A 22,792-nucleotide genomic window follows, 5' to 3' on the forward strand; every position below is an offset into this window, starting at 1 on the left:
GGAACAAACATGTAACTTTTGGCCTTAATTCAGAAACCATAGTTGAGGTATATGAGAGATAAAATACCTTGATTCTCTTCACTCTATAGGGAGACCTTTTCTCCTTCAACTTGGCTTAAAAATCACCTTTCTTTTCTCCCAAAATTTTCCCTCTCACTATGATTGTGGTATTTCAGTTCTTTCTATAGTAAAAAACCCTTGGATATTCCCACATGTGAAGGATATCATCCCTAAAACATATCTGAACCAATTTGTATATCTTCCCTTCTTCTTCTCTTGGTGATGAGGCATCCTTCTTGAGTTATTCACACTTATTTATTTCTTCTTTCCATGAACTAAATTACTGTTTCCAAATGAATGTTGAGCTACCTATTTATAGTTGTTGCCCATGAAATAAGTTGACTTCTCCTTTCCCATAGGCCGACATGCTATTTTGTGTAGGTTTATTATTCTATATTTAGTCCAACTTCTTGGAGGAGATTGAGCTTAGTCTTGGAAGGACTTTTTATTCTTTCAATCACTCACATACATATGTAACATGCCCAAGAAGGGTCCTTCATACATGACATTGACTCAATTTGACTTTATGACCAATCTTAAGAGCTCACAATGGGAGCCATAACTAAAAATAAGATTCCTTGCTCATAAAACCCATTACAATAATAAATTTATTTTTATTCTTTATATAAAATCACAATTACACATGTCATTATGAAGACTGAACCTAGTTACATTTTTCAGCATCTAAGACCATAGCTCTTCAGCTAAAAGATGTCTTTTGAAATAATATTTAACAAAAACAATTTGGTTTTCTTGAAAGGAATCTCATTCATGAAGCTATTGGTCTTGGTCAAGAAATATTGCACTCTATGATCCGAATGGAAAATGGCATCCACCCATGGTATTCATCCACCCATGGAATTTACCCATGGTATTGTAAGTGACACCTGCCCATGGTATTTATCCACCCATGTAATTTACCCATGGTATTATAAGTCGCATTCACACATGGTATTTTCCCATGGTATTGTAAGTGGTATCCACCCATGGTATTGTAAGTGGAATATCCACTCATGGAATTTACCCATGGTATTATAAGTGAAATATCTACTCATGGAATTTACCCATGGCATTGTAAGTGAAATCCACCCATGGTATTCATTCATTCATGCTATTTACCCATCCACAGAATTTACCTATGATAATGTAACCAAAAAATGCTATAAGTAACAATTCACATTTTGTAAAAGGACATATTGTCCACCACAATGTAACTTTTACAATTATTCTTTGTTTGAATAAAAATAAAACTTTTCGGTTTTGTTTATTGTGTGTTATCATTTTTTCTTCTAGCATTTCAATTTTATAGATCTTGGGGGAATCCCCCCAAGATCTTGATCAGTGGTATCAAATTCAGGTTACGGCTCCATGGGAATGAGGGTTTGAAGCATATTTTAGTTTCAAAGTTTTTCAACAATATTCAGAAAAATTAATGCAAGTGCTACGATCTCCACTGAGCATTCTAGAAGGTTCAAAATAGCCCATTTGAAATTATTTTATGTTAGCTCAAATGGGTTTTTTATGGAATTTGATTTTGTTTCCTGGTTTCATATATATGAACAATTGAAGTTACACATGTCTGGAATGTTGCACGGTTGCACGTACCATGAGTTTCTGGAATTATTTTCTCACTCCATAGGTCATCAAAGTTCAAGTGTCTTATATCAATGGAAATATCTTTGTAATACCTCAAATGGGTCTTTGACATAATTTGATTTCATTTCATCACATATAGAAAATGTTATCAACAAAGTTACAGCAAGAGGTCTATAACGTGAAAGAATCATTTACAACACTCATTGGATAGGAGAATATACTAGAGAAGCCACAATGATTTTACCAAGCAAACTAACAAGCATCACGGTTATGGGTCACCCACAAATTAAAGGTTATGGGTCAACCACACAAAACCATTTTCATCGAAGTCCATTTTCTAGGCCGCACACTGTTAGTATCACAGTTGGTCACAAGCATTATAGGGTATCTCTATCCTTGGATCTTCATTTTTTATGGTTATGGGTCATCCACAAACCCACACTTCATTGAAGTCCATTTTCTAGGCTGCACATTGTTAGTAACACAAGTGGTCACAAGCATTACAGGGTATCTCTATCCTCGAATCTTAATTTTCATGGTTATGGGTAATCCACAAACCCACACTTCATCGAAGTCCATTTACTAGGTCGCACACTATTAGTATCACGGTTGGTCAGAAGCATTACAGGGTATCTCTATCCTCAGATCTTCATTCATCATGGTTATGGTTTAACCACACAAAACCCTTCTCTCAGTGGCTCTTCATATTCAAGAAAGGCTTGTCAAGAGGGAACTTCATTTAATGGGGACCATTGCTTCTTAAGGAGGGAGGAATGATCCGAATGGAAAATGGCATACACCCATAGTATTCATCCACCCATGGAATTTACCCATGGTATTGTAAGTGGAATCCACTCATGGTATTAATCCACCCATGGAATTTACCCATGGTATTGTAAGTGGTATCCACCCATGGTATTCATTCACCCATGGTATTTTCCCATGGTATTATAAGTGGCATCCACCCATGGTATTGTAAGTGGCATATCCACTCATGGAATTTACCCATGGTGTTGTAAGTGATATCTACCCATGGTATTTACCCACCTATGGATTTACCTGTAATAATGTAACCAAAAAAGGTTATAAGTAACAAGTCACATTTTGTAAAAGGACAAATTGTCCACCACAATGTAGCTTTTACAATTATTCTTTGTTTTAATAAAAAAATATTTGTGGCTTTTTTATTGTGTGTTATCATTTTTTCTTTTGGAATTTCAATTTTCTAGATCTTGGGGGCCTCCCCTCATGATCTGGATCACTCTATCTACATAAAAAGAAAACAAACTATACTCTACAAAGTGGATCTCTCCAATTATTTTGATCAGGTCAATTGTCTCTACATCATACTCCTCCTTATCCACTTTGGCTTTCGTCATTCCTTTGTCACCTTGATTATGAATTTCATTAGTTACCAATGATTCACTCTTCTGATAAATGGAGCTTATTCTCCTTTTTTCCATGGAGAAGAATGCCTAAGATAAGGTTTCCCATAATCCCCTCTAATTTCCCTTCTCATTGTAGGAATTCTCAGCAAGATCATTACAAATGCAAGGAATAGAGGAAGCTTCAAAGAAAACTCCATTACCCCAAATTGCTTTCTAACTCATATTCTCTTCTTAGATGATATTTTAATTTTATCATATGCATCTTTGGACCATTGGCACACACTAAAATCCCTCCTATACAAATTTTCTTCTAATATACGAATGGTCATCAATTATACAAAATCCATCATCATAGGTTGGGGATTGTTTGAAAGGGATAAAGCTCAGTTGAAAGACCTTTTCTTGTCAACATTTTTTAAAATAAATAAAGGAGTAAAATACTTCAGATTTATACTAAAGCCAAATTGTTACCTCAAAATAGATTGGAAATGCCTACTTCAAAATGTGGAGAAAAGAATTTTAATTTGGTGTAACAAGAGGTTATTGTAACACCCTCCTCCCACATTTACCCAAGCTAACCAGTCCATCATGGTAAACATGTGACAAAGAGTTACTATGATATGATTCAAATCTCCAAGTATGGTTAACAAAGTTGAACTGACATGACAAGACCAATCTGACCTTCCACACATGCTATAGAACCTCTAGGAGTTAACAAACCCTTCCAGGTGACCAACACCTAAGACAAATTTCCTTTTCACTGCCCTGGAGAATCAGTCGCTCCCATGACAAGGCATGCATTCAACTGGGACCCTCCAGTCACTCCCACAGTTAGGCATCCATGCGTCTCTGGCCTTTCTCAGGTAGTTATGTGCCAGCGATCCTAGATTATGTGCCACTTTTTCAAGTGATCCAGGTGGATATTGGTGGCCACCCACCTATTCCACTTGGACCCGCAACATTGTTTCTTTCATTTTTTCAGTTTCCTTATTTGTAGCACAATTTACTATATTTGGCATTTTTTCGAGTCCTAAACTTTTGGAGTCATTTTGAGGCCCTAAACGATGTTTTTGGGAAAACAGAGCCCAACATTGGCCATAGACCCATGCTAGCCACTCGAAAGGTGTAGTCCTCATATAGATATTTCTAACGAGGTATTGTATGCATAAATGAAGATCGTATGCCAAAGTTACGACCCCGGGAAGTTGATGTACCAATTTACCCAAATGAGGCCCATAGTTTTGTGCTTCATCTCCTAGGGTTAGGCTTTTGGATGTTTAGAGTTTTCCATTGTTTCTCAATAATAAATAGGCCTTTGGGCCTCATTGTAACACATTTCAGAGGCATGTAGCCACCAAGCTAGTCTTATTTCCATTCTGTTTGTAAGCATATTTCAGTATTTGATATTAAGGAAATGAAGTGTTATTTCTACTCCATCTCTGTATTTATGGCTATATCTGTATTTTTTTGCGTTCTTGCTTAAATCTGGATCAGTAGTATCAGAGGGGTCTGTTCTTTCTTTGTTTTTCTTTGCATGTCCCCAATGAGGTCGGGATCTAAGGAGTTAGGGCTTGAACTGGTCAAACCTTTCTAAGGCCAACCTCGCAAATCCCGATGGCCTCCCATGGAGGATGAAAAGAAAGACAAGGGGGCAAGAGATCCTATCAAAATCTTGCTTGAAGAAGCCCTTGAGTGACAAAGGAACGCAATGATGGACAATTTTATCTAGATCATTCAGTGGTTACTCAGGGGCGACACATCTACTTCCAGCAACTACTGTAGAAGTGCCACACCTTTTAAGGTACAAGTTAACTTTGACATTCCCATATCTGAGGGTCAGATAGATGTGGATGATGTAGATAAATGGTTAAATCTGTTAGAAGGATATTTTTTTGTTCAAGATTTTTCTAGTGGGGAAAATATCACCTTTTCACTTCTCAAAGTTGCCCCCCACATCAAGGATAGGTGGGAAACCTACTATGAATAGAAGGATGAAAGTACGTCCTCAGTGTTTTTAGCCGCACTCACTTGGAATTCATTCCAGGATGCCATCAAGGAGAAGTACTACCCTCTTGGAAGCTATGAGGATAAATACACAAAGTGGACCACGCTGTGGCAGGGAAGGGACCATGACGTGCTAGAGTTTACCAATATCTTTCATTCCCTTGCAGCAAGTTAGTTATCAAGGATTTTGAGCAGCATTTGGTACTCAAATACCGTGGCTTCCGGAATAGGCACATCCAAGATGAGATGGAGTTCCTGGACATCTCCTCGCTACTTAAGGGGGCCTGACTTAGGTTCAGAGTTGTTCGTGTCAACCAAAAAAACCCTAATTGTTGGGCCTTTTGGCAACAACATGCATATCGTAGGTTGCAGTCTCACCCGAAGTAGTATTGGGGGATGTTAGAACCAGGTTTCTGCATCTAGAGATAGTGTGATAAGCGGTCTTAAGCTTTTATAGCTCATATCTGCCTTTAGGCATATCGGTAGTCTTCTATGGTCCAATATAGTAACTCGAGTAAAATGGATTGAAGACGTTCGCAGAAGTCTACAATCAGTCTTTACGGACCCTAAATAGGCAAATTATCCACTTTTGTGTATTAATCAATAACCCTAGATCTTCCTTGGTGTAGATCTATCCAATTCATCAGAAATCATAACAGAAATAACATTTATCTTCACGAAAATAGATAATTACTTAAGGCATGCACAAAATAAGATAGATTTTGTAGTTTTGTGCAACATTTATTCATAATTCCGTAGAAAAATTATTATAAAGAGACAGATCATAACATAAACATAACCAACAATAATTCTCAGATTACAAGATAATTCTTCAAAATCAGTATTTATTCATCTTCAACTTTTAGATTACAGACTCTTTCACCCTGCGCATTCAACTGTAGGAGTCCACACACTCAATTGCAGACTTACCAAGGCCTCCTGCGCACTCAGCTGCAAGAGCCTTCCCATTTCACCTAAGTACATAAAGCAAAGCCTTCCTACCTTAGAACTTGCCCAAAACAATCTCTATCTTGACTTCCAGTTATCAACTACTACTATTTTTTCTCTTCTAGACTCACTATGACTCAAATATATAACATTTCCAATACAATACCATGGTTCGCAGACCATGGGTGAGTCTCAAAACCGACATATTTAATTATCCAAACAAGGGGCTAAACCCCTTTGACTCCTATCTAGCTACGCACTCCGCATCCCATTTGATAGAGACTTTACATCTTTTTACAAAACTTTTACAAAATTTGGGTTAACTAACCCCAAAATTGACCCTACTGACCCTATCCCAATATTCCCCCAACATAAATATGGTGACTTGCCCCGACTCACTCAGCTGGCACCTCGATCTTGCTATGAAGATCACCTAGCTCGACCTGTAATGTTGTAACTTCAGCAGTAGTCTATGCCACGACCTGCTGCACTTCTTCTACCAACTTCTCTGTTGTCGAGCCTTCCACTGCTAAGCACATTTTCCTTTGCATCTGTTCTAGCACCTTTAGCTTTTCTTGGAGTGACAGAGTAAGATAGCAGGCTTCCTCTAGCCACGGCTGTAATATGGCCTTTAGAAGGGCCTCTTTTTGCTGTAATTCTTTCATCTGTGCTTGCATCTGCTTGCCCTCCTATAACTTCGCGAGGCGTTGCGTTGGTACAAAAGTGCGTGCAGTTGCTCGGACCTCATCATACTTGTGATGTGTCTACCTGACATCTATGTTTAGCCTCTATAAGTTGAAGTCCTCTTGCAAGTTCGTCCACAACTCCATTGCTTGGTTAAACATCATTGCAAAGTCTATGACTGTGGTATCCAATGTGTTCATATTCTCCTTGATTGCTGCTCTGTATTGCTCTCGAACCTCTGGTGAAGTAGTTTTCTGCAACTTCAATTGTAGCTCTAATATATTTATTTGGAAATCAAAAGTAACCTTGTCGATCTCAGCTTTTGACGTGCATACCGCAGCAACAAATTTCCTTAATTTTTTTGTAGTTGTGGCATCCTCTGAGATGTTCAATTCTAGCATTGTCTTGTAGGCCTTCTCAATCATGTCTCTAGGCTCTGACTTCATGTTTGCAACTCCTCCTTTTCCTTTGGCACCTGTGCTTTCTCCACGAACATTTGTTCATTATTTCTTAAACTCACTGATGAGTGTGAGGGCATGTTCATCTCTAATCCTTAACTCGTCTAAAACCCCCTAATGCAAAGCGTGGAGGGTCTGGAGTGGAAACACAACCAAGTTAACTCCCATGTCCTTTACTATGCTTAACACGACGCAGTCCTCAATTGACTCCATGGATAGACCCTTCCGGTAATGGTATGACTCTGAGGTCCAGAATCTGTTCTAGTTCTGCCACTATCATGCTGCTTGGCACAAGGCTCGCTTGCACCCCGCTTGCTTGCCTGACGCTCATCTAAATCCTGCTAGTCTGTATCTACAGCTCATGCAAATCCTTTTGGTTGCTTCCCAGGATCTACATATACTGTTTCTCAAACTATTGCCATTGCTTCGTGGTTGTGTCTCTAACCTTGTCACCGATCTCATCGAGATCCCCTTCTCTCAAGACCATCAGGTCGATGTGCATCTGTTTATTAGACTTATGCTTTATATTGCCCACCAGTCTGCTTCTTTCTGCGCTTCTTCAAGGTGAAAGGAGTGCTCTACTCCTATCCACCACCTCCTTCTTGCTCTGAAAGCTCCTGCTCATATGTGTGCTGTGAAGCCGACTCTTCTTCTGTATCGAAGAGTTCTTTTTCAGCTTATTCTTTTACTGCATGCTCTTTCTCTACCCATTCTTTCTTCGCATATGCCTTAGCAGAAACTTCCTTCTTCTTCTACTTAGCTAGAGCTCACACAGCCTTCTGAGTTTCTTCCTTATGCTTCTGCACAGTGGTCGACTATGAAACAAAGCTCTCTGCACCTTTAATTGTTCCTACACCAAGCTTCGTAGGTTCCACTCCGTTGGCCATCTCCCCACGATCTCTTGCATGTCTGTCTCAGATACTAGATATGGGTGTTTGTACCATAGGTACTTTGGGTCCTTTTGCACCCTGATTGAAACATTATGGAAATCGGCCTTGAACTCTATGAAGTTCATCAATTGTGAAAACAAGGTTGGGGACAACCTTGGCCTCTGAATGATAACCTTCCTCAGGTCCATCTCCATCAAAATCCAGAATTTTTTCTATTCCTTAATCCTCTCTGGATCTTTTGTAGACCACAACGAAGCAAAATTCGCTACTTTTGGAAAATCCTCCTCCTTTGGAGGAAACTGGCTGTCCTCCGACAACTTCCCTGCTACTAAGACTATTGATAGTAACAACCATGCATAATGGAATGGCTTGCTCTCTTCCTGAGCCTCGCGACAGTTCACTAGGAACTCTTTGCACAGATATTTTGCCCAATTGTATTGAACTCCCTTCGTGAATTAGGCAACTAATGATACCACCAGCGTCAGAACTTCATCCGTGCGACATTTCCTCATGATTTTTCCTACAAGGATCTGGGTAGCGAATAAAACTGCTTGGTCCTGAATAGAGCGGATAGAATATCCGCGCGACTTCTTAAATAGCCCATATTTGGCCTTCATCTTATCTGCTAATTCTTTTTCCCCACTTTTTCCTCCAAACTCCTTAGTAGGGTATGCTCCTTTGTAAGGAAACTTCATTATTTGATGAATTAACATGTTTTTGATTGGGATGAGCTCCCCAAGCCATAGGCACCCATCATGCACCAGCGCGAGGAGATGATGTGTTGGGTGTGGAGTCTGATTATATTATTTATTCAGAGGTATCATTGCATTGGACCCCAGTTTGTAATGTGGCAGCAACACCACTCGTAATATTTGTGTAGAAAGGGGGGTCTGGGAGGGGGGATGAAAATGATCTTTAGGACCCCTCCCCCATGGCAGGGGATCGAGGGCAGCACCCCTGAAGCTAAAAATAGATGTAAAATTGCCTTATAAAATGTTGTAATTTCATAGTCAGTCTGGGCTGTTTATTAGGCGGAGATCTGACGGTAGATGTTATGTTTAATTTAGAGTTTTTTGCCCTAGAAAGCAACCCCTCACTATATATGAGGGAATTGTATTGCATCTATGTAGATCTGCATTAAGAGTGAGAAAGAGAGAGGGGATTGTGTGAGAGCGAAGAGGGAATTACAACGGATATGATGTACATTGTATCTCTTCAGTTTGTTGGATAATATAAAAGGAAGGACTGGCTGTTTCCCCTGGACATAGCCCAAATTGAGGGAACCACGTATATCTGTGTCTCTCTTGTTTTATGTGTTTTTTGTGTTTATATTTCTGCAATATATTTTATCTGTTCCATTTCTTTGTAATATATAATTTGCTAACATGATGCACACACACCGTATTGATATTCGATCTATGAAAATGTGGCACAAAAAGCATGTGCAGCAGCCCAGCTTTCTCAACACCTTTGACCCACTTCATGGGCTCCAACCGCATAACCCCAATCTCCTCATAGTAAAATTTTGTCATATACTTGCTAGTTGCCAAATGTGGGAACCTCTTGTGGTTCACGAGGTCCCAATCCTCCATTTTTAGTATGGGAATGTGCACTAAGACCGCGCCTTCGAATTCCACTTGTCCAGGCAACATGGGTGTTGGCACCATGAGTTTCTTGGAATCTGGGTCTTTGATAACTTTTCTTTTTCCCTTCCGTGGAGGGATATACATTGGGAGCCATGTGATAGGCTCGCCCTCCTTTGAATCTAACTCCTCTACGCCTTGGAATTCTTCCTCCTCCAAATCAACCACTTTCTCTGGATGTTTATCTTTCTTATCCTTCTGTTTCACCTATGTATTCTTCCTCGGTGAATGTCTCATTGGCATTGACTTCTTCTGCTTCTCCTTTGTAGTTGATTTCTTCAGCCTAGGCGACCTCGTCATGGTAGGCATAGGATTTTTAGCTTCTATACTTGAAATCTTCAGGATCGACGCTTCAAAAATGATAGCTTCAGGACTTATGGCTTCTATGGGGTTTGTAGTAGTCATTCATTCTAAGAAAATCTCTTGGGATTTTGCAGAAAAATTTATGAGGGGCACATCACAAAATCCTCCTAGAATTAATGACTCATAAGATTTGAACAGAAAAGTGCCTAGACAACTCTCAGAATGCAAAGTGTTCTTCGTTGGACCAACATGATAAATTTATCGAAGGTTTTGAATTCAAATCCGACCGTTCCCCCAAAATTCTAATCATAAATGCATCTTTGGCAGCAGATCTCCAAAGATATTCACTATAAATAGAGCCTACCTGCTCCTCTTAACTAATTTTTGGCCATCAAATCATGAATAGTAACCCCAACAGATACTTTTGTACCCATCTATGAAGAACCATCCTCCATGGTGCAGCTTATCCAGCGCAACTTCACCTGTCGCACTCCTATGGTCCGTCGCATAGTATTCCTACCACGTTCTTCATTTTGTAAGGTAGCGTAGTTAATAGTCCCGCAATCCCTTATAGTTTCCTAGATTACTAAGACTGTCCTGCATCCATATAGTCATTGCACAAGGGCATGATCCTCTGTGTACAACTTTAGCCTACTTTCATTTACTTTTCCAGGGAATGGTTCCCCATTTAGCTTCGTGATCTAAACTACACCACCATCCGTGATCTTCTTAATAACATATGACCCCAACCAGTGCATTTGAAATTTTCCTGGAAATTTCGTGAACTTGTTTTCATATAACAACACTAAATCATCTATCTTGAATGTGTGCAACTTAATATGTCGATCATGTCATCCCTTCTCACATTCCTTTTGCATTTGTTGGTGAAATCCTATAAGGAAACAATCTTCTTCTAACTCCATGATTTGCGTGAGCTGTTCCTCCAAGGTCTCGCAATTCGCCATCTTTGTCAATGCCGCAATACGTAAACTTGGAAAAATATACTCCATAGGCATTACTGCTTCAATTCCATAGACCAACCTAAATAGCATTTTTCATGTCAAATTCTTGCAAGTCGTCCTATAAGCCCATAACACAGCAGGTATGAGCATGTCCTAGTCATTCCTCTGCGTGTTGTATACCTTCGTTAATGTATTCTCCAAAATTTTGTTAAAACCTTCCACCATTCCATTCGCCTGTAGGTGATAGGGTGTGCTCTTTTGATGATACACCTGAAATTCTTCAAGCATCGCGCTGATCACTAAATTCAAAAAATGCGTACCCCTATCACTCATCAAAATCTTAGGGCATCCAAACCTTGTTACGACATAGTCAAACAAAAACTTTGCAACAGTGGTCATTGTACAATCCTTCACTAGTTGCACTTTCGTCCATCTGGTTAAGTACTCTATTGCAATAATGATGTATCGCGTGCCTGTCTTCATACCTGGTGGTTGTATTGGACTTATAAAGTCAATAACCCATTTATCAAATACTTGCAATGAAACTTGAGGATTCAAAGGTAAATCATCCCTTCGCAAAGGCTTCCCCGGCCTTTGGAAAACATCACACGCCTTATAGTATGCCTTAGAATCCTTCTATAATGTTGGTCACCATAGCCCAGTGCCCAAAATATTTTGCACGATTGCTTTCCCTGCATAGTGACCTCCTGCCACTCCCCCATGGGCTTCAGCTAGGATACTAGCACGTTCAAACTATAGAACATACCTTTGCGGTATCTCATCCATTCACATCTTATACAAGTGACCTGCAATCACTAAAAAATCAGCAGCGTGAACTACTAACTCCTTCATCTGTTGAGTGGAATAAGGAGAATGATATCAACAAAATGATTGTCTGCGACGTGCACGACAAATAGCTATGTGTCTGGAATTCCTTCCTCTAAACTACTTGGTTCCTCACCTGTTTCAATCCTGGATAGATGGTCTGGGAATGCATTCATCCTTCCAGGCTTCAAAATCACTTCAAAGTCATACACTTGGAACAATAGTAACCATCGGCATATCTTCCCCCCTCAACACAGACTTATTGACCAGGTACTTCAACGCAGAGTGATTTGAATACATTTTGAAGTGTCCACCCAACAAATAATGCTTAAACTTCTACAATGCGTAAACCAGCGCTAGCCTTTCATGCTCTATAGTGGAGTAATTCTTCTCAGCTTTGGATAACTTCATGCTCACGAAAACTATCAGAAGATCAATTTGGCCTTCACCTGCTTGTGTTAATATTGCTCCTAAGGCGATGCAAGAGGCATCCTCATGCACATGGAATTCTTTCCTCCAATCTAAAAACACCAAAATAGTTGTTGTCACCATTTTCTCCTTCAAGACATCCAATTTGCACTGACAGTCTTCATCCCAACAAAACATCACATCTTTCTTCAATAGTTTCTCCGTCTGTGTGGTTATCTGTGCATATGCCTTGATAAACTTCCTGTAATACCTAATGTGTCTCAATGTCATGCCAAGTTGTTTCACACTCCTAGGAGCTTCGAAATTCACAATTACGACAATCTTCACAGGGTCCACCATCAATCCCTACTTACATACAACACGACAGATCAAAATTCCAAAGGGTACATAAAATATGCATTTCTTCAATATTAGCATTATTTGATACCTTTGACATGTATCCAACATGAGGCGAAGACTCGCAACATGGTTCTTTACCAACCTAAACATAGTCCAATCATCAAAATATACCTCCAGGAACTTATGAATAAACTCTTTGAATGTCCCGATCACTACCTAAGAAAATATTGCAGGCACATTCTTCAATCTGAAAGGAATAATTGCATATTGAAAACAACACCACTTAGTCGCAAAGGTTGTTTTGCTCCGATATTCAGGCGTGATCTTTATTTGATGATATCCTGAAAATCCATCATTAAACAAATACGCCTCATGCCTACCAACATTCTCTAACAATTCATCAGTAAATGGTGTTGGAAACGGATCATGCACGTAGGCATCATTCAACTTCCGCAGATTTATACATATGCAGATCTTGCCCTTCTGTTTCTTTTCTTGGACCAACATTGGGCTTACCCAATCTGATTCCTTTACTGGCTCAATAATATCAGCTTCCAACATTTTATCCAGTTCTTGGTGCACCTTCTCTTTGTATTTTGGATTCAGTCGATAAGGTCGATGCTTAATAGGATTCGTATCTAGTTTCAATGTGATCTTCATAACATATCAATCTCCGATAATTTCTTTCAAATCTAAAAAATTCATTGGTAATAAATCCTTATATTCATGCAATAGCTCAGTTACGTTATTAACCGTATCTTCGTCCCAATAGTCTCCTATCTTCGTGAACTTAGGCTGTGCTTCAAATCCAATGTTTACTTGTCATGTTTTTAAAGGTTTTGATACATATGGGTTCACTACCTTCGGTCCTTCGACTTCGCATTGTCATTGTGTTTCTGGAATAGTAATATTCCACGAATCATCCTCTTCTTCTTTAGCAGTCACATTATAACATTCCAGCACATGCCACAGTTATGTATTCCAATTTGGCTGAGTCCATTCAACTGGTTCCTTTGGCATTCCAAATATAGCTACTTTTATCTCTTGTAGTGCCTCATGAATACTCTCAAAACCATCCTCAAAGTTGAAAATTAATAGAAAACTCTCCCTTAAAATGTCCCATTGAAAAATACCATGGTGAAGCTCAGTTTCCAAAAACCAATTCATTGGGATTGTATCTAATGTATGATAAAAGATGTGCACCCATGCTAGTTGTGGTTCTGTTCCCCAAGCCTTAGTCCATCGTGCCAGATGATCATGCAGATCATCCTTCCCACTGTATTTTTCTATCATTACAGTATTATCATACCCAAAACTTAACTTCATCACTCTTTTGTATTCTTTCCATCTAGCAAAGTTCTCCTTGTGCGTACCCCACCAACGGGAAAGCGTAGCACGCAACGCCAACTCCATTGCCTAGAATGGATGTTCTTCCTATACTTCCCTTTCAAATTCGTCCAAAAATAGCTCCACGTAAGTCAAACCATCATAATGTAGAAGATTTCTTACCTTAGTCAAGACACATCACAACGACTTGGTCATCATATTACAACAGAGCATAGGTACTTCATGCAGTTGATTATGCTAGTGTTCAAGCTCTTCATTTGAATCTGAGGTGCAGGAGCTACCTTTGTCCCATGCAATTCATCCATCGGCTGTAGGATTGATCCAATCCTCATCTCATGTTGTTATATTGTATATTTGATATAGATCATCATCACTTTCTACATAATTGTGAATAGGTTCAGTGTAATGCACTCCTTCTGTAGGGTCTAGTGGCACTACAACCCTGACTGACTTCTTCTCAAACGTCATTTTATGCTTCTTCAAGTTGATTACCTCGTTCATATCAATAGCCTAGTCAATTCCTAGTAGCATGGGGTATGGGTTACTATCATCTACTATTTCAGTGATCTCAAATTCAGCCAGTGTGCTTGCACCCTCAATGTCCACCATTACACCGTATAAGCACCCCATTGGAATAATCTTATGTTTATTTTCCATGTGCAACTGAATAGGACACCGCTGCAACATAGGTCTCCCCATCCTTTCCCATGTCTATATAGGCAGGACATTCACATCGGATCCTAGATCCAAGATTACCTGGTCCATTTCATATACACCTATCTGCGCGGTCAACCTCATCTCGTGCCCCGTTCGCGTCTTATTCTTACCAATATTTCTTACTGTGAATTGTTCAGTCGGAGCCTTTTCCTTATTAGCACATTTATATATTAACTCCTGAAACCCTTCTACTTCTTTCTGATGACACAGAAGCTTCATAGAAGTCTTCAGGAAAGTAGTGAGTATTGAAGGATCTAGTTCTGGTGTTTTCTCCTGAATTCCTGAGGTAGAGGCCTCAGCGAAATTCTTCTTGGCTTCCATGAAGGTTTCTTTAGCGCGATTAAGATCAAAGTCTACTTCCTTCTCAGCAGCCTTGCACACCCATCCATCTTCCTCAGTTGCTTACCCTTATCTACAACAGTCATCATACCACTTCTTAACACGATATATATGCTCTGATCTTCTTCGCGGGGATCAACCTCATCATTTGAATGTTTTGCGTAGGCTGTTGGGGCTAAACCTTATTTTCTTGCATTTTTTCCATAAGGACTGGGCATTCCTCTATGACATGGTCAAACTGTCGATAATACTGACATGATGGATGTGTGGGATTTGTACAATCTTGCACGAAGTTCCCTTCTTCGCCACAGTTATAGCAGATTACCTGCCCACACCCTCGTCCTGGTCCAACACCTCTTCCTCATCCTCGACCTTGGAATCCTCCACGCATTGCTCCCATGCCTTGATCTTGAGGTCGATTCTCTGCCTACATCTTGTAGGTATGGATTCTATCCATCATCAGCTCATAACCCCTACAGTGGCATTCATCATGTCCTACAGACTTACAGAAATTGCAAAACAACTATTGAGGGATTTGTACAAATTTTTGCAATAGATGGCAGATATCAGTAGCATTTTGTCCTATAACTTGATAGATAGTGCACCATAGTGCAGCTCTTGTGCTCGTCCCAACATTATTATCTGGTTTTAGGGGGACAGGCCCTCCCCCTATAATGTAGTTCTTATAGACTGGGAAATGATCCTTATCATGTCCATGGCTCTTACACTTCAGACACTAGACCTCAGTGCACACCTCCGATTGAGATAATTTTCCTTTCTTCAAGCTCTACAACTCCAAGTGTAGGCTTTCCAGCTGTGAGTGAATTTGTTTCACTCCAAGGTTCATATACTGTATAAGTGAGGAATCCAACCTCATCACGATCTCCAAGGCTTCCGGTTGCATTTCTATCTTCTGTTGTGACAGAGGCACTCTCAAATGTGGCAAGAGCGATGTTATAAACCAGTCGCGATGTTAGGAATTCGTGATTACCATATTGGACTTCCTGATCAGGCACTTCAACCTCTGATCAAGATCCCAAGGGGTCTCATCTATCTTCTGTCGGATCTACTTAAATTCAATTACCGACTATGCCTCTGACTTAGGCTTACTGAATTGCCAGTTCAAAGCTAGCTAGGTATTTGCCAACATTGCATTGGGGTTATCAGTGCAGTACTTGATATAACATGTTAATGCGCAATCCTGTAAGGTTGTAACCAGTTGCGCTTTCATAATATTATCATCTGTAATCTATTGTGCTTTCCAAATAGGTCCTGCGATAAACCAAAATTGTTTTGGATCTTCGCTCCTTGTTCCTTTAAAAATCAGCATCTTCATCGTGTTCACCATGTTGAATGGTGGAAGTGGAGGTGGAGGGGGTGAAGGCGTAAGTGTATGAGGCGAAGGTGGAGGTGGAGGGGGTGAAGGCGTAGCTGTACGAGGCAAAGGTGGAGGTGGAGGGGGTGAAGGCGTAGGTGTACGAGGCGAAGGTGGAGGTGGTGTGGACAGATGAGGTATCCTCAGAATACCTTCGTAATTAACTGAACTGCAATTTGTGGCGTAGTCAACACCATCCCTTCATCATCGCTTGAAGGGGGTTCAATGAGTGACTATATTTTGGGCTGGATCCTCTGTTTCTTATAGAGAATCTCTTGCTTCACGTAGCCCCAAACATCAAGGTATCTGCATAACCCTCTTTTCACATAAAAACATTTTAATCGTAGTATTTAATGATTTCAGATAATTACCTCATGGTCCTTTAAAGAGCCTTCGTGCGCTTCACTATAGTTGATATTCCTGTCAATCGCAAAATAAGTCACAATGTTTCCCAATGTGCGATCAATCCAGTGATCCATAGCCCGTGCTATATTGCTTTTTGTCACTTCCAAATGTCGCACCAGCTTAGGAGTCCACACTATAGGACCGTCAAGCCTCCATGTCCCTTGACTATCAACCAATTTATACAACCACTCATGTAGTTCTTCAGGGAAGAAATAGAAGAACATGTCGGTCTCATCTATATACAAAAATCTCTGCGACCACTGCTCCTTGGAAAATTTAGGGCTCCTATCCTCTTGAGCCGCGAAAGCGTGCATGTTTCCATCAATCCACTTGTTAATCTCTTTCTTCATGGGAAACCATTTATCAAACATCTATTAGATAGATCTCGGTCCCAGCAGTAGAACCATTTTTTGGCTTAAGGGGGTCTAACCTAGGTTCAGAGTTGTTCACGTCAACTAACATAAACCCTAACTACTAGCCCTTTTAGCAAAAACCTGCATACCTTTCAACAACAACCTGCATAGCACACGCTGCAGTCTCACCCGAATCAGTATTGGGGGATGCTAGAACCATGATTCTGCATCTAGAGATAGCTTAAGATTTTATAGCTCAGATATGCCTTCATGTAGATTGGTAGTCTTCTATGGTCTGATACAGTAACTCGAGTAAAATGGCTTCTAGACCTTCACAGAGGTCCAAGATTAGTATTTTCGGACTCTAAATAGGAAAATTATCAACTTTTGCTCATTAACCAATAACCCTTGATTTGACTTCGCATAGATCTATCCAATTCATTAGAAATCATAACATAAATAACCCTTATCTTTGTGAAAATAGATAATTTATTAAGTCATGCAAAAAATAAGATAGATTCAGTCGTTTCACGTAGCATTTATTCCTTATTCCATAGAAAACATATTATAAAGCAACAAATCATAACATAAAAAGAATCAACAATAATGCTCAAATTGCAAGATAATCCTTTAAAATCAGTGTTTATTCATCTCCAACGTTCAGATTACAGACACTTTCACCCTGTGCACTTAGCTACAGGGGTCTACGCACTTAGCTGCAGACTTACTAAGGCCTCCTGCACATTCAATTGCAGGAGCCTTCCCCTTTCGCCTAAGTATAGGAAGCATATCCTTCCTGCCTCAGTACTTGCCCAAAACAATTTCTATCTTGACTTCCAGTTATCAACTACGATTAATTTTTCTCTTCTATACTCGCTATCACTAAAATATATAGCATTTCCAATATAATACCATGGTCCACGGACCATGTGTGAGTCTCAAAACCGACCTATTTAATTATCCAAACAAGGGGCTAAACCCCTTTTACTCCTCTCTAGCTGCACGCTCCGCATCCCATTTCACAGAGACTTTACATAATTTTACAAAATTTTTACAAAATTTAGGTTAACTAACCCCAAAACTGACCCTAGGGGCCTTATCCCAATAGCACTACATATCAATACGCTATCAAGATCAAGCAAAATTTTAAACAAAAGAAGCAATACTTTGGATCTGTGAATCGGAGAACAAAGGACAAATCCAAGGCAGGGTGACCCAAGACAACCCATCAAAGTTGCAAGAAAAGAACACCACCACAAGGTCAAAGAAGCACACAAGAAAGTGGTGTGAGTTCTAGAAGAGCCCCACTCACAACACAAGTGAGTGTCGGGCCAAGAAGTCACTGGTGGCCATGTTGAAGGCTTCAGAATCAGATGCATGTTTCGATCCCGAGTCAAAACTTGACAAGAGGAAAGAAAAAGGGAAGCAGATTATTGATGCAGAGCCCAGTGCCACTATTCCCACTACCAAGATCCAGAAGAAGGAGCCCAAAGGTCCAGAGGAGGGGGAGTGTCTTTTACACTCACAAATGTGGGTGAAGGGTTCACCGCTGCAATTCATTGTCGACAGTGGCAGCTGAAAGAACCTCATTTCAGCAGAGGTCATGAAGCGACTGGGTCTATTGACCATACCACACCCACAGCCGTACATCATCGGGTGGATTCACCAAGGATGAGATGTCTGAGTCAGCCAGAAGTACCCCCTTCCCTACAACATCAATCCCTTCACAAAGGAGGTATTATGTCATGTTGCTCCTCTCAACGTCTATGATGTTTTATTAGGACAACCATACTTGTGGAAGCAACATGTATTATATGAGTCTAGACCTCGCTCTATGATTATTTCTTTGGGTAATACGTTATACATGATACCTGTTACAGGTCTATTTGGGCTCATCACTCCCAACATTTAGATCAGTACAATTAGGGCTCATCAAACCCTAATTCAGTTGCTACATGCCCTAGACAAGTCACCACATTGAATGCCATCATTCCTGAGAGTTTCCTGGCCTGAAGACATCCTGAAATGACTCCTTGAGGGACCAGCGCAACCTTGGTCAGGGGTAAGTTCTCTGTAGAGCACTTAGGCCCATTCAAGCCTGCTTTGTAGAGCACCTAGGCCCACTTTGACCTATGCTGGGCGAGATTGAGCGAAATCTTCATAGGGTTTTGGGAATATTCCTTCATTCTAGATCATTCTAGAAGATTCCCACCTCTTATCCTCTCCTATGAGTTTGAAATTGGATAGGTAATGAATCAAATAACCTCCTATCTTCTCATCCCTTCCTCCATGGAAACTAACTCCCAAATTGGAAAGCCATTCAATGCCCAATTTATGAAAATACCACCTCCATTTCCTTATAAATTGAGCACTCATCATAGTGATCAAGGGCTGGACTTTGAAGAATTGTAAGGAGATAATGTTGGTTTGAGGTTTGAGATCATAAGAAAGTATTGTTATGCTACCAAGTGTTGTGATTTTGGTGTGATGAAGGATGGAACTCAAGCTGGATGAGTGACATGGGATCAGACTTCTTTGGTTGTAACTCTTCCTTATATTTAATAAAGTTGTTTACACCTTTTCCCATATTCTTGTCTTTATGTATGATGATTATTTGTGTAAATGATTTCGATTCCATTTGCTTATAGTAGATAGATCTCTTGCTTTGATGGTTTTTGTCCTCTTTTTATGATTGCAGGTACTGATCGATCGAATTTAGTTCAAGAAGGAGCGACGAGAGCTATTCAAAAGAGACAAAGGGAAGCGAAAGATAACAAGTAGGTCCCTTGCCTTATTTATCTTCTATAGGAAAAGGTTAAACTCTTTAATTCTATTGTTCTAAGCGTAGTTGCCCACTTAGGGAAGTTGTGTTTATCTGTAGATGCGAAATTCCACATAACAATACCAGAGGTAGCCCCACCTAATGCCATCTCTTTTATCTCTGCAAAGAAATGCATCAAGATCATCTCCCATACTAGGAAATATATTTTATTTTTGGTTTTCTCTCAAAGTAAGGGGAAGATCGTAGCCACATCCATGGCCCATGGGAAGTGTTCCTCCACACAGTAGAAGAAGGTGGATACAGTCATAAGAGAATACAGGGACATCTTCTCCTCACCCACAGGGGTATCATTGCACTGTTAGGTCAAGCCTTCGTTCGATCAGACTCCTGGAGCACCTCTACCCAATGAGCTGATATATTGTCACTCCATTGTGGAAAATGCCAAGTACAAGCAACGACATGATCAACATCGGGTGCCACACAAGTTTTAGTTTGGCGACAAATTTTGGTTGCATTTGCTAAAAGAACGCCTTACCAGAACCCATCGGAAGCTCAAACCAATCTGATATGGTCTTTACACCATTACCAATATTTTGGGAGACAATTCTTTGGAGTGCAACATTCCCCCATTCCTTGGCTTGCACTAGTGTTCAATGTGGACCGCCTTCGACCATGCTCTTTACCATTACTGGACACCTCGGAGATTGCAGAATAGTTCACCGAGGACAAAGTTTAGCAGAAGTTTACCCATCTCATGGAGACACTCAATGCAATGGGGATGTCCCCAACGAGGGCAGCATATAAGAATTTAGGGCTTGAACCTTTTCAAGACCAGCCTTGCAAATCCTGACGACTTCCTGTGGTGGATGAAAAGAAAGACGAGGAGGCAGGAGATCCTATGAAAATATTGCTCAAAGAAGCCCTCGAGCAATAAAGGAACGTGATGATGGAACACTTTGCCTAGATCCTTCAGTAGCTACTAGGGGCGATGCATATACTTCCAACAGCTACTATAGAAGTGCCACACCCTTTAAGGTAAAACTTAACTTTGACATTCCCATATTTGAGGGTCAGATAGATGTGGATGTCGTAGATAAATGGTTAAATATTCTAGAAGGATATTTTTCTGTTCATGATTTTTCCAGCCAGGAAATGATCACTTTTCACTTCTCAAAGTTGAGCACTCACAACACAAGTGAGTGTCGAACTAAGCAATAGTTGGTGGCCAAGTTGAAAGATTCATAATTAGATGCACGTTCCAATCTTGAGTCAAAACCTGACAAGAGGAATGACAAAGGGAAGAAGATCATTGATGCAAAGCCCAACGCAATTGTTGCCACCACTGAGATCCAGAAGAATGAGCCCGGAGGTCTAGAGGAGGGGGAGCGTCTTTTCCACTCACATATGTGGGTGAAGGGTTCACCACTGATATTCATTGTCGACAATGGTAACCAAAAAAACCTCATTTTAGCTGAGGTCGTGAAGCGTTTAGGTCTACTGACCATACCATAGACACAGTCGTACAACATTGGGTGGCTTCACCAAAGACGAGATCTCTGAGTAAGCCAGGAGTGTCGTGTTCCCTATAGAATTAAGCCCTTCACAAATGAGGTATTGTTTGATGTTGCTCCTCTCAACGTTTGTGATGTATTATTAGGATAGCCATACTTGTGGAAGAAACATGTTTTCTATGAGTCTAGACCTCACTCTATGATTATTTTGTTGGGTAAAATGTTATACAAGATATTGGAGGTAGTCCCACCTACTGCCACCTCTTTGATCTATGCTAAGAAATGCAACAAGATCATCTCCCAGACTAGGAAAGTTATTTTCTTTCTGGTTTGCTCTCAAATTAAGGGGAAGATTGTAGCCACGTCCATGGCCCCTAAGAAGCGTTCCTCCATGCAGCAAAAGCAGGTGGATACGGTCATTAAATAATATAGGGACATCTTCTCCTAACCCACAGGGGTACCATTGCACGATCAGGTCAAGCATTCATTCGATCTGACTCCCGAAGCACCTCTACCCAATGGGGCGATATATCATGGCTCCATTATGGAAAATTCCAAGTACGAGCAACAACATGATCAAAATTGGGTGCCACACAAGTTTCAGGTGGGTGACAAAGTTTGGCTATATTTGCAGAAATAACACCTTCCCAAAACCCATCGGAAGCTCAGGCCACTCCGATATTGCCCTTACACCATTACCAAGGTTCTGGGAGACAATGCTTTGGAGCATAACACTCCCCCATTCCTTGTCTTTCACCAGTTTTCAATGTGGACTACCTTCGACCATGCTTCCCACCATTACTGGACACCTCGAAGATTGCAGAACAACTCACTAGGGTCCAAGTTCAGCAAAAGTTTCCCCATCTCATGGAGGCATGCAACACAATGGGAACCATTGGTTCCTGGGGGGGGGTAATGATCCAGGTGGATATTGGTAGCCACTCACCTATTCCATTTGGACACCCACCATTGTTTCTTTCAATTTTTTAGTTTCCTTATTTGTAGCACAATTTACTATTTTTGGGAGTTTTTCAGTTCCTAGACTTCAGGAGTCGTTTTGAGGCCATAAACAAAGTATTTTGGAAAATGAGGGTCAAAATGGGTCATAGACCCATTTTGGTGACTCAAAAGTTGTAGTCCTCTGATAGATCTTTCTAATGAGGTATTGTGAGTGCCAAACAGAGATCGTATGCCAAAGTTACGACCTCGGGAAGTTGATGTACCAGTTTACCCAAATGGGGTCCATAGTTTGGTGCTTCATCTCCTAGGGTTAGGGTTTTGGATGTTTAGGGTTTTCCATTACTTCTCAATAATAAATATGCCTTTGAACCTCATTGTAGCAAAGTTAAGAGGCATGTACCCAACACATCTCTTCTCAGAGATAAGCTACCATCGTCGAAGCTAGCCTTATTTCCATTTTGTTTGTAAGCATAT

Source organism: Pinus tabuliformis, chromosome 5_1, assembly GCF_031772625.1.
Source record: "Pinus tabuliformis cultivar Carrire ecotype Pingquan chromosome 5_1, CPIR1, whole genome shotgun sequence".
In the NCBI taxonomy this organism is placed as follows: Eukaryota; Viridiplantae; Streptophyta; class Pinopsida; order Pinales; family Pinaceae; genus Pinus; species Pinus tabuliformis.